The sequence below is a fragment of the Pteronotus mesoamericanus genome, unplaced genomic scaffold (assembly GCF_021234165.1).
Source record: "Pteronotus mesoamericanus isolate MK-2021 breed Mesoamerican mustached bat unplaced genomic scaffold, CSHL_Meso_final contig_657, whole genome shotgun sequence".
In the NCBI taxonomy this organism is placed as follows: domain Eukaryota; kingdom Metazoa; phylum Chordata; class Mammalia; order Chiroptera; family Mormoopidae; genus Pteronotus; species Pteronotus mesoamericanus.
The window spans coordinates 743,506-757,117 of record NW_026555229.1 but is presented as its reverse complement, the minus strand read 5'-3'; positions in this window follow the sequence as shown (position 1 = coordinate 757,117).

Sequence of the window (13,612 nt, the reverse complement as noted above, 5' to 3'; positions counted from 1 at the left end):
GTCTTTATAAAGCACACCAGGAGGAACCTTCAGTAAATACTAAAAAGGATACCATTATGGAATGATGTAATGGATTTTATTTTGCATTAAATAACATCCCCCCTTGCTCTGGTCTTCATGCCCATGCAAGGCATGCACACACATCACAGAGGAAAAGAGGATAAGAATTTTTTTTTTAATATCAAAAAAAGATGATTGTTGGGAACTTGCAGAGTTGTTTGTTTTGAGTGTTAATGTAATTTTTGTTTTTCAGATTAAAAAATTGCACCCCTCTCCTCTCAGTATTCATGTTATAACTTCATTCTTACTTATATATTCATTTACTTACATGTATTATTTATATATATCATTTGTACTTACATACAAAACAAAACCTTGCAAACCTGCATTTGTGTTATGGAAGAATTGGAGTGTGTGTACATGTTTTTAAGTAAAGTTAATCAGCCTCAACCTTATCTCTTCTTCCTTTTCTTCCTCTGCATAACAAAATCCCCATCCACTCTCTTCCCCCTTTTTAGATTTTAAACATTGAAGATAGCACAGATAAATGGAGTAAAACAGAAAATAAGGAAAGAAGTTGATTAAAAGAGAGAAAGAATACAAAGGAGCAAAAGTTAAATCATAGCTTAAGAAAGGTTTCTGGAATATTTTGTATTTGAGAAAGATAGTTAATGGGGATAAGGGGATCTAAATTAATGCTTTAAATAGCTGATTCCTTCGAAGATCTGAGTGTACAATTTACTAGCTGAGGGTACTTAACCTCTGAGCTTCACAGAGTTATGCAATGCATAACTAACAGAGTTCATAGACTGGTAAGAGTATTCAACTCCACCGCACCCATAGCGCAGATGGTAGAGGTAATGATGGTAGTGATAATCACAAATGTTCCATCCTAATTACAAACCTTCATCTGCTTTTCAATATATAATTCATGGACATTGTATCAAAAAGCAAATCATTTCAAGACCGTGAAATTTTCTCCTAAAATATATATATATGCATATATATGTTTTTATATATATATGTTACACTTCACGCTAGGGATTCACACCTCTGAATTACAGAAAACACCATATCACAATAAGGTTACAACAAACATATATGCATTTTTTAAAAAAATGTAAGCATGCTTTTAGTAATAGATAGCTTGGTATATCACTACATAAGCATTATATAAATAGTAACTTTTACAATCATAATTAAAGAATTACATGATATTAATTTGAAGGGCAAGAGTCTCTTTAACATGGCTCTCTCCCTTTTGCGGATCTCTCAACTAAAGTCCAGACTCCCTACCTCCAACAATATAATCAAGTGCAACCGGAACTGGATTTGTATTTACAGATACAAAGAGCCTGGGTGATCTAGCTTAAAGTGATCACACTGCTTGGGCAAGAATATTATAGCTGATTTACTCTCTGCAATCTATCAATTCAACATAAGCTTCAGGTATTATCTTCCCCAATATCCTTTGTAATGTTTTTTTCTTTAATATCTATTCAGCAGACACTTTCTTGAACATCTGTTATGTGCCAGAAACTATGCTATAATAAATAAAGCATTATCCCTCAAGGAGTCACCAGTTCAATGGGAGAATTTTTTATATCTAAATGATTTAATGACTCAACAGAGCAATTTAATGAGCTTTAGGAAACTGCGCAAGGCAAGTAGCTTGTTCTCTCAACCAAACAAAAAAAAAGATGGAAGGGAACCCTATCAATGATAAGAGACTCTAAATATATATATCAGTTAATCACTGTTTTTGGAAATCAGTTACTTGGCTCCTGATTCAAGCACACAGACAAAAACACATTTATGGCTTGCATGAGACAGTTTGAAAATTGAAGACTGGGAATATTGAATGATATTAAGAATCATTTTGTTAATATTTAAGTGTAATGTATATATTGTTATGTTTTAACTGTTATTATTTAAAGATATATACCAAAAGAATTACAGGTGAAATTGATAATATGTCCCAGATTCATTTCAAAATGATGAGGTAGAGTTGTAGGTGAGGGTAGAGAAAGATTGGCCTGAGTTGATAATTGTTGATCCTGGAAGATGGGGACTGAAGAAACCATTATAAAATTCTGTCTATTTTTTTGTGTATGAATTACATTTTTATATTTTCCATAGTAAAAATTTTTTTAGGTTGGCATACAGGGAAGAGAAGGAAGCTGAAGGAGATCCCATAACCAAACCATATTTTATTTCATTGATTTCCTAACAGGAGAGGATTTCCCCACAGCAGAAAAGGAAGACATTATCCTGAGGATCAATTTTGCATTTACTGAATAAATCAACTGAGAGTAAGGAATATGTCCATAGACCTTGTGTCTTCACTTTAATCCTATTACCAAGATAGCCAATGTTCCCCAAAACCAGGAAACCAGGAATATGCAAAAGGAACTGGCCCACAGGACAAAGGGCTGAGAGCCAACAGATTGAGATGAAAAATAAAGCCCATATGTAGACTAAAATTACACCAGTGCCTTTTCTTTCTATAGTGAAGTAGAAGAATTCAAGAAAAATACTCATAGAGATTGACATTTAGGGGTCTTGTAATAAAACTTTAAGACTCCACAATAAAATAACCAACCCAATCAATGTTTAATTAATTGCCTCATTTTTAAATATAATTTTAGGGAGCCAAGAATAACAAGAAATTTAAGAAAAATCTCTAAAAATATATAAATTTTTTTGTTGTGAACAAAAGCAGCCCTTGCCAGTGTAGCTCAGTTGGTTGGACATCAGCCCATAACTGAAAAGTTGCCAGTTGATTCCTTGTTAGGCACACACCTAGGCTGTAGTTAGGAAGCTGGTCCCTGCGCATAGCATATGATCCCCCCATACAGGAGACAACCAATTGATTCTTGTCTCTTGCATCATTGTTTCTATCTCTCCCTTCCTTTCACCCTTCCTCTCTCCCTATAAGCAATGAAAAAATGTCCGCTAGTGAGAGGGCAACATAACAGAAAAAGTAGCTTTGAAGGAAGTTTATAGAGCAAGCAGAAGAAAGCAAACTAGTAAGCAACTATAATATACCCAGATAGATAAAAGATATTGTATCTATGAAAGAAGAACAGAAATACTATGTAAAGGGAATCTCTTGAGGCAAGAAAGAGCTCTTGAAAATCAAAAAACATGCTCTAAATTATTCAATTAACAGTTTTGAAAATAAAATTGTAAAAATGTCACCCCAAAATAGAAAAATCAGAATTAAAAAAATAAAAAATGTAAAAAATTAAAATCTAATATCCAATTAATAGGGGTTCCAGAAAATAAGAAAATAAAAATGAAATTATTAAATAATAATACAAGAAAATATATAGAGGAGTGAACAAATCTCAAATGTATGGTGCAATGAATTTTCTCAAAGTGAATACACCTGTGTAATCATAACAGAGGTCAAAAAGTTGCTGGCACCTCAGAAACTACTCTCATGTCTCCTCCCAATCACTACACACTATCCTCTCCCCAGAGGTAATCACTTTTATGACTTTTACTCACCATAAATTAGTTCAGCCTTTCTTTCTTCTTATATTATGTAAGCAAAAATCATAGAGTACGATCGTGCTTTTGTGTGTGTATCCATTCAACATTAAATCATCCATTTTCTTGTGTAGCAATAGATAATTATTTTTTAATTGCTGTGAACTGTTACCTTTTATTAATATACTATGATTTATTTATCCTTTCTATTGTTGATGGGCATTTAGATGGCTCCCAACCTGGGATAATCACAAATAATACTTCTATGAGTGTTCTTATATATGTAATTTATTGCACATATGCACATTTATGTTGGCTATATACCTAACAGTGAACCTGCTAGGTCATATGATTGTGTATATTTAATTTTACTATATATTATCACATCATCTCTAAAGTGATTATACTAGTTTGCATTCTGACCAGTAACATATGAGAGAGTACTAGTGGTTCTACATGAACACCAATATTTGACACCATGGTTAGATTTGTATTGTATTATTTAATAATGATGTTGAGCTATTTCTATGTACTTAGTAGTTAGTTGGATTCTCTTTTGTGATGTGTCTAAGTCTTTTGCCCATTTTTCTATTTGGTTGTCATTTGGTTGATTTACAGGAGTTCTTTGGATATGGTATTGTGAATATGAGTTCTCCAGAGATTAAACTTATTGTAAATATAGTCTTCCTCTTTGTGGCTTCTCATTTCAATCTCCTTTTCCCAGATTTATTGAGGCATAATTGGTACACAAAAACTGCACATAATTAATGTATACAATTAGTGAGTGTGCACATGTACACACTCATGTGATTTATTACCACCCCATTAAAGTAATAAACGTATCTATCGCTACCAAAGATTTTCTTGTTTGCCTTTGTGGTTTGTCTTGTTTTGTGGAAGAACACTTAATATGAGATTTAACTTCTTAACAAAATTTTAAGTGCAAAATACCATATTGATAACTATAGGCACTATGTTGTACAGCATATCTGACACTTATTCATCTTGTATAACTGTAAATTTATATCCATTGAACAAGAACTCCCTAGATCTCCCTGCATCCCCTGGTAACCACTATTCTATTATTTACATCTATATGTTTGACTATTTTAGGTGCCCCATATAAAAGGAACCATGCAGAATTTGTCCTTTTGTGACTGACTTATTTCACTTAGCATAATATCTGCCAGCTCTATCCATGCTATAACAAGTGGTAGGATTTCCTTTAATGGTATCTTTTGATGAACAGAACTTTAAAATTTTAATGTAGTTCATTTATTCATAATTTCCTCTAGAGTTAGTGTCTTTCTATGTTGTTTAAGAATTATGTTCCCACAACAGCCCTGACCAGTATGGCTCTGTTGGTTGTGTGTCATCCCGCAAATTCCAACCAACATTCCTAGGTTGGGTTTGGTTTCCACCAACGGGGCATGTGCAACTGATGAATATTTCTCTCTCACATCGATGTTTCTCTCCCTTTTTTTCTCCTTCCCTTCACCTCTCTCTAAAAATAAATATACAAAATCTTTTTAAAAAGAATTACGTTTCCACACCAAGGAAGATCTTTTCATATATTACTTTCCAGAAGTGCTATTGCTTACTTTTCAAATTTAGAAGTAAGAGTTGCTTCATTTGTTTGATATAGAGATGTTCAATTTTCCAAACATTCATTATTGTAATGACAGTCCTTTAATTACTGTTCTACAGAACCATCTTTTTCATAAGTGTGCACATAATGTGATATATTTCCAGACTGCTTCTTCTGGTCTATTGTTCTATTTCTATACACTTGCAGCAATAAAAGTCTTAACCACTGTAACTTTATATAAGTCTTCATATAAGATGAGAAATTCTTCCCACATTTTCCTCCCTAATTCTTACAAATTGTTGTGAATACATATTCTCAGCCCCTTGTGAACTTAAATTTACAATCTTACTTTTTTTTGTTTGTCCTACCTTTTCTGTGCTACTATTTCTCCCTTCCTTTTCTTCTTTTGAATTGATTTGGTGCTGTGCTATTCCTTTCTGTCTTTTACCACCTTGGTGTTTATTTATTTCTTACTCTTCTTTGAGTGTTTTACCTATAGTTTATCTTATTCACCTTAAACTTATTAATGCCTAATATCTATATTAATATTTTATGTTTCTCCTTGACAATGAAAACACTTACTCAGTTCAATCCCATCATTCCTGACTTACATGCTATTGTTGTTCCTGTACTTTAATTTTCTTTATATTTTAAACCCCAAAAGATATTATCATTACTATTTTATACATACATAATTGATTCAGATTTATTTGCTTTCATAATGTTCTGCAACTCCAAGATTTCATCTGGGATCCTTTTTCTTCTGCCTAAAGGAAATACCCTTTATTATGTCCTTTAATATGGATTTGTTCATGATGAATTTTTTCAATTTTTTAACACATTTTTACCTATTTTTTATTTTTTAAAAGATTTTATTTATTTTTAGAGAGGGAGAGAAACATCACTGTGTGATTGCCTCTCACATGCCCCCTACTGCGGACCTGGCCCACAACCCAGGCATGTGCCCTAGACTGGGAATCACCCTGGCAACCCCTTGGTTCACAGGTTGGCACTCAATCCACTGAGCCACAACAGCCAGGGTGAATTTTTTCAATTTTTGTTTGAATGTAAATATATTTGTTTCATCTTCATTACTGAAGGATATTTTTGTTTAGTATAAAATTCTAGGTTGGCAGTTATTTTCTTGAACCATGTTGAAGTTTTCTTTATATCACCTCTGGTTTCCATTTTTTCTGCTGAGAAGTAAGAGCTATTTATCAAATTTTTGTTCAATTGAAAGTAATGTCTTTTTTTAAAAACCTTTGTAAGAAGATAATTTTGCTTTAAATTTTTTCCCTTTGTCCTTGACTTTAGCAGTTTTGTTCTTATGAGTTTATCTTAATTTTCTTGTACTTATCCTGCTTATGTTTTTTTTTAAAGAAAAATACTTCAGTTTTGGAAATATTTCATGTATTAGCCATTGATAGATGCATAAAAATTATCTCAAAGAGTAGCAGATGAAATCAATGAACATAATTCTCTCACACAGCTGTGAGAGTAAGGGATCTAAGTAGTTTAGCTATGTGTTTCTGCCATAGAGTCTCACAGGAGATAGCAGTCAACATGCTTGCTAATACTGCAGTCACTTGAAGACTTGACAAGGGTTAAAGAACTACCACCAGGGTGTCTTCCTCACATTTCTAGAGGGTAAATAGAGCTGAATATTAGGAGGTGAGTTCAATACAATGTCATAGGGCTGGTTGAGTGCCCTACTGGCATAGTGGCTGGCTTCCACAAAAGCAAGTAATCCAGGAGCATTCAAAATGGGAACCATATTGTCTTTCATGACAGTTTCAGAAGTCATATTCCCTCATTTACACACATATTCCCTCATTTACACAATATTCTACTGGTGACAGAAGCCAACCATATTCAATGTGGGAAAGAACTACATAAATATTTATTCCTTTATGCATTTCTGTACTTCCATCTGCAATTGCATTTACTCTCTGAACAACTTCTTTTATTATTTCTTCTACAGAAAGTCTGCTGTAAATACATTCTTTCAGGGTTTTTTGCAGGGGAGGGGAGAGGGTCTAAAAATGTCCTTACCTTGCTTTAATTTTTTATTTTGCTTTACTTTTGAAGGACCTTTTTTTTCTTTTTGTTGGTTATAGAATTCTAGCTTTATGAATAGCTTCCTTCAACAATTTAAAGGTGTTCATCTATTGCCTTCTGAGTTCCTTGATTCCATTGAAAAGCAATTCATTACTCATAACATTGCTCCTTTGAAATTTGATAATTTGTGTCAGTTTGGAAAAATATTAGCCAATATGTCCTCAAATATTGCTAGTAATTTTATTCTTTCCTCTCCTTCTGAGGTTTACATACAAATCAGAACACTTCACTATGTTCTATATGTTCTTATCCTTGTGATGGTTGTTTCATCCTTTTCTCTCTGTTTTAATCTTGATGCTTTCTACCTGCCTGTCCTCTAGTTAACTTACTCTGTTTTGATGTGTTTAATCACTTATTAAACCCATCAACTTATTGATATTTCTCAAAGTTATAATTTTTCATTCCTAGATCACTATTTGATCTTTTATTTTCATTTATTTTAAATTAAATTTATTGGGGTGGTATTGGTTAATAAGACTTTATAGGTTTCAAGTGTACAATTCTATGATACCTCATTGTATATTGCATTCTGTGCCCACCACTCAAAGTCAAATCTTCTTCTATCACCATATATTTGACCCCCTTTACTCTTCCCCACTCCACCACTCCCTACCCGCCGGTAACCATCATACTGTTGTCTGCATCTATGAGTTTCTGTTTGCTTTTCTTATTTGTTCATTTATTACTTTCAGTTTAATATCCTACATATGACTGAAATCATATAGTCTTTAAATTTTCCTGTCTGACTTACCTCACTTAGCATGATGTTTTCAAAATCCATCCATGTTATTACGAATGGAAGTATTTCATCCTTTCTTATGTCTGAGTAGTATTCCATTTTATATATGCACCACATCGTTTTTATCCAACCATCTATGAAATGATACCTTAGTTGTTTCCATGTCTTGGCCACTGTAAATAATGCTAAAATGAACATAGAAGTGTATATATCTTTGTAAATAAATGTTTTCAATTTTTTCAGGTAGATACCCAGAAGAAGGGTTGCTAGGATGTATGGTACTCTATTCTTAGTGTTTTTAGCAGCTTCCATACTGTTTTCCACAGTGGCTGTACCAGTTTACATTTCCATCAGCGGTGAATGAGGGTTCCTTTTTCTTTCCAACCTCTCCAACACTTGTTATTACTTGTCTTGTTGGTAATAGCCATTCTAACAGGTGTAAGGTGGTTAGGTGGTGTTAGGTGGTGGTTACTCATGGTAGTTTTGATTTGCATTTCCCTAATAGCTAGTGAAGTTGAGCATTTTTTCATATATCTGCTGGCCATTTGTATGTCTTCCTGGGAGAAGTGTCTAATCAGGTCCTTTGCCCATTCTTTAATTGGACTGAAGGGGTGTGTGCATGTATGTGTGTTGAGTTGTATGAGTTCATTATATATTTTGGATATAAACCTTTGTCAGAGCTGTTGTTTGCGAATATCTTCTCCCATTTGGTTAGTTGCCTTTTTGTTTCATTAGCAGTTTCTTTTGCTGTGCAGAAGCTTTTTAGTTTGATATAGTCCCATTTATTTATTTTTACCTTTATTTCTCTTGCCTTTGGGGTCAAATTCATAAAATCTCTAAGATCAAGGTCCATAAGTTTAGTACCTATGTTCTATTCTGTGTAATTCTTCTATGTAATTTATTGTTCAGGTGTATATTTAGGTCTTTGATATACTTTGAGTTAATTTTTCTATATGGGGACAAACACTAGTTTAGTTTCATTCTCTTGCATGTGGCTTTCCAATTTTCCCAGAACCATTTATTGAAGAGGCTTTCTTTTTTCCATTGTATGTTTTTGGTTTGTCAAAAATTAAATGCCCATTTACATGTGGGTTTATTTCTGGGCTTTCAATTCTGTTACATTGATATATGTATCTGTTTTTCTCCCAATACAACACTCTTTTTATTTTTATCACTTTGTAATATAATTTGAAGTCAGGGATGTGATATCTCTGGCTTTGTTGTTTTTTCCTCAGGATTGCTTTGGCTATTTGGGGGTCTTTTGTGGTTCCATACAAAGTTTCACTAGTGAAATTCTATCAAACATTCAAAGATTTGATATCTGTTCTTCTCAAACTCTTCCAAAAAATTGAAAAAGAGGCAATATTTACTAACACACTTTATGAGGCCAACATAACTCTGATACCAAAACCTGGAAAGGATAATGTCAAAAAAAAAACTACAGACCAATATTTTTGATGAATACAGATGCAAAAATCCTAAACAAAATACTAGCAAATTGAATACAATAATACATTTAAAATATACTACATCACAATGAAGCAGGTTTCATTCCAGGGGCACAAGGATGGTTCAACATATGCAAATCAGTCAGTGTAAGACATCATGTTAACAAAATATAGGATAAAAATCATATGATCATATCACTCAATGTAGTAAAAGCATTTGATAAGATGCAACCTCTATTTATGATTAAAACACTCAATAAAGAGTACCAAAGGGACATATCTCAACATAATGCCACATATGACAAGCCCTCATCTAATATCATACTTAATGGTGAAAAACTGACCACTTTTCCTCTAAGATCAGAAACAAATAAAGGATGTTCATTCTCACCAGTCTTACTCAACATAGTACTGGAAGTCCCACCCAGAGGAATCAGGCAAAAGATACGTTGAAGTTGCAGGATGCAAAATCAATGTACGGAAAATGCACTGTATTCCTATATGCTAAAAATGAAATTCAGGAAAAGAAATGGAAAAAACAATTCTTTTTGTTGCAATTTCAACAAAAGAATAAACAACAAACAACAAAAGAATAAACAACAACAGCAATTGCATCAAAAAGAATAAAATACCTGGAAATATACTTAACAAAGGATGTGAAGGACCTATATATACTGAAATCTACAAAGCATTATTAAAAGAAATTGAAAAAGACACAATAAAATGGAAACATATTCCATTTGTGTTCATGGATTGGAAGAATCAACATACCTAAAATGCCCATATTACTCAAAGCAATACACAGATTTGATAAAAAACCATTTATCTTTTAAATAGGTTTCAAGTGTTAGCTGAAATTATCTGTATTCTTCTCCATTTTCATTATATAATCACTTTTATTTTAAATTTTCTCATAACTCCATTATATGAATCACCTGTAAGGATATTTCTCCCATTTCTTTTTAATTAAGTTTTATTTTGTTATTTGGGCATTTCTATAGCATCCCTCAAAATTTTTACTTAGTGCCAGACACTGGGTGTTAAAAAATGTGAAATTTTGTTGGTTAGAGCATTGACCTGATACATCAAGTTTGCAGGTTCAGTCTCTGGTCAGGGTACATACAAGAATCAACCAATGAATATATAAATAATAGAACAACAAATTTATTTTCTCTCTTTTTATCTCTCTCAAGTTTCTCTCTCACTGTAAAATCATTTTTTAATGTTAAATGTTAACACCAGGGATGCACATGCACAGAGAAAAGACCACTTGAGGACTTGGTGAGAAGATGCCCATCTGCACACCAAGGAAAAAGGCCTCAGAATGAGGTCAAACCCATGACAGCTTGATCTTGGACTTCTAGCCCGTAGAACTATGAGAGATAAATTTCTGGGTTTTTTTTTTTTTAATGTAAAATTTTGAATGACACAATTCTTTCCTGAGCCCATTAAGTTTTCTTGGGGCAAACAGATATGGTACACATAGACCATCTTAATAGTGTCTAGGCTTGGTTTTAGGCTTTGTTAAAGTTGATGTATCTGTTTGTCTTTACTTCTAAGATACAGTTTTCCTGCATTCTCTTCTAAAAGTTTATGGTCTTAAGATAGGTTCACCACCTTTACTAATCTTAACTTCCATCCTCTTTCTCCCTGTTACCCTACAGCTGCTGAATCTCTGTTCATCTCTTTAGCCTCGAAGATCCACTTTTATACTGGGTTTATTGGAATTTCACCCTATGCATGTAAAGCTTTGCAATTGACGAATATCTTGTGGGGAGATGACATGCTGGTTTTTCTAATCATTTTCCCTTTAATCTCTCTGCTATGGAATTTTGTCCCTCAAATTCCAGTTGTTTGTCCCCTTAGCCCAATGGGACTGATTACGAATTTGTTCTTTCTGTTATGAATTTGTTTGTGTGTGCTAAAAATTGACAAATTCCCTCAGGAAAAAAAAAATCCAAGAGTTTATCAAAACTGATTAGATAAATTAAGAAACTACAAGGCAGAATTTCTAGTAAATAAAGATATATTAATTGAACATTAAATCTCAAGGATTGTATTCAACTACATATTAGAAACTCATGAAAGTGATAAAATGAAAGATCTGATGATATTTACTAAATGCAGCATTAAGAGTCAAAGAGATATAAACAATGAAAAGAACTAAGATACAAGGAAGAATGGTAATTCCAGAACTTCAGTCAGAGTCCCAGGAGAAAAGAATGTAGGAAAATACTGGAGTGTCAATAGAAGAAACAACCTCTAAAAATGGCTATAATTGATGAAAAGACACCACTGTTCAGATTCAGGAAGTCCAGTAAATCCACAATAAGATATATAGAAAGACATCTATACTGGAGACAACATGGCAAAACTGAAGCATACATACAGGGAAATTGAAGAATAAAAAGGAGGAAGATGAGCAAGAGAGGAGGGGAGGAGGAGGAGGAGAAAGGAAGAGGAGAAGAAAAAGGAGGGGGAAAAATTGAAATGCAGTCAGAAAAAAAAGACACATTTTATTTAAAAAAGCAACGATTAGACTGAGTGATGATTTCTTAAGGGCACAATAGTACATTGCCCATAAAAGACTGAAAAAATATACTTATAGTCTATAATTGTATATTAAGCAAAAATATCTTTCAACTTCCAGGGTTGTAAGAAAGATATAGGAAGATATCTTTTCTGATTAATCAATATGTTGTAACTTTTTAAATTGTCAAATATCATAAATATAAGCAGCACCATATAGAATAGTGATAGAATAGAGAATGAAGACTATTTTTCAACTTGAAATTGCTTAAATCTGTACCCCAAAGAAGAAGTTAGAATAAAAATAGCTCTCTATATTTTTTCTCTTGAATTTCAAGTGCCCCAAATCTCCTTCTCCTCTTTTTTTGAGAAAAATTTTTCATTGTCATTTATTTTTATACAGAACTGTATGAAAGACAACTTTTACTCATTTGATTCATTTTTCCTGTGAGGATTGTTGACCACAAATTGTATTTTGATAACACTGGCAAAAAGCCCAATGCTTTTCCAAACAGGATTACTCTGTGTGATTTGTGTCAAGGACTGTCCTTCGTCAAAATGTGACGACACGCCTTTGTCTTCATTGCAATGACAGGCAATTAAGAATGTTTTATCATGGTCAATTTATTTTTCTATATTAAAAATATATTATAGCGGGTATGGAAAATAGAAAGAAAATAAATAGATTAAATGACCACTTTAAATTTTATCACTGTTGATTTTGATGTTTGTTAGTACTTTTTATTATGCATAATTTGTTTTTACTAAACTATGACCTTCGTAGCTATTCCCACGTTGAGAGCTGGTTAACGTAGACTTAAGAGCAAAGGATTGGTTCTCAATCATATTCTGAAGATATGGAAATCGGAAGAAACATAATTGATTTGGTATAGAGTCCAGTTTAATAGTCAGTTCTTAGTAAAGGCCAAAGAGTGTATTTTAACATGGTGACAAGCCTCGAGTTGTCTGAACAGTCCTGAATTTACAAGTGTCTAACAGTTAAAACTGCTTCCCAGAGCCAGTTTCAGTTTCCTTGGTAGCAGCAAGAAAAAAAAAACAACCAACAACTCTGCACGTGCAGAGTCAAGAGGCAGGAGACCAAATGAAATTTCAGGTCATCGTATTAGGGAAGATGACTCAGATTCACGGTTTAGTCGTGTGTCCAGCGTAAAGAGCACAATGGCTGTGCCTGGCCCCACTCCCTGGGCAACGGGACACTGAGCTGAAGATGGAATAGCCCTTGCAGAAGTGGCTTACCAGGATGCTAAGCACCGGGGTTTTGGACTTTTCCAACTGGAAGCAACGGAAGAGGGTGAAAGCACAGGTTCTGCAGCCAAAGTGATGGAGTTGGGCCAGCTCCAAATACAAGGTCTATAATCTTGGACAAATCACTGGCTCTCCCTTAGCCTTAGTTTCTCCGTATAGAAAATGGAAATGGTATTTCTCACTCCGGGGATTGTTGTGAAGAAAGGACTAAATGGCATGGCAATGCTGCAATTAAGCACATTGCCTGACAGGTAAAAAGGAAATAGAACGAGTAGGCTGTAATAAAATGCCAACCTTTCTCAGCCACTGCCAGCTTCCCTACCGGCCCTACTTCCGGGAGTGCCTTCACTTCAGCCGCCCTCAGCGGAACGCGGATCCCTCCGCGTCGCGTAACTTCCGGGAGAATCCGGTCACCGTTCCTCGGTACCC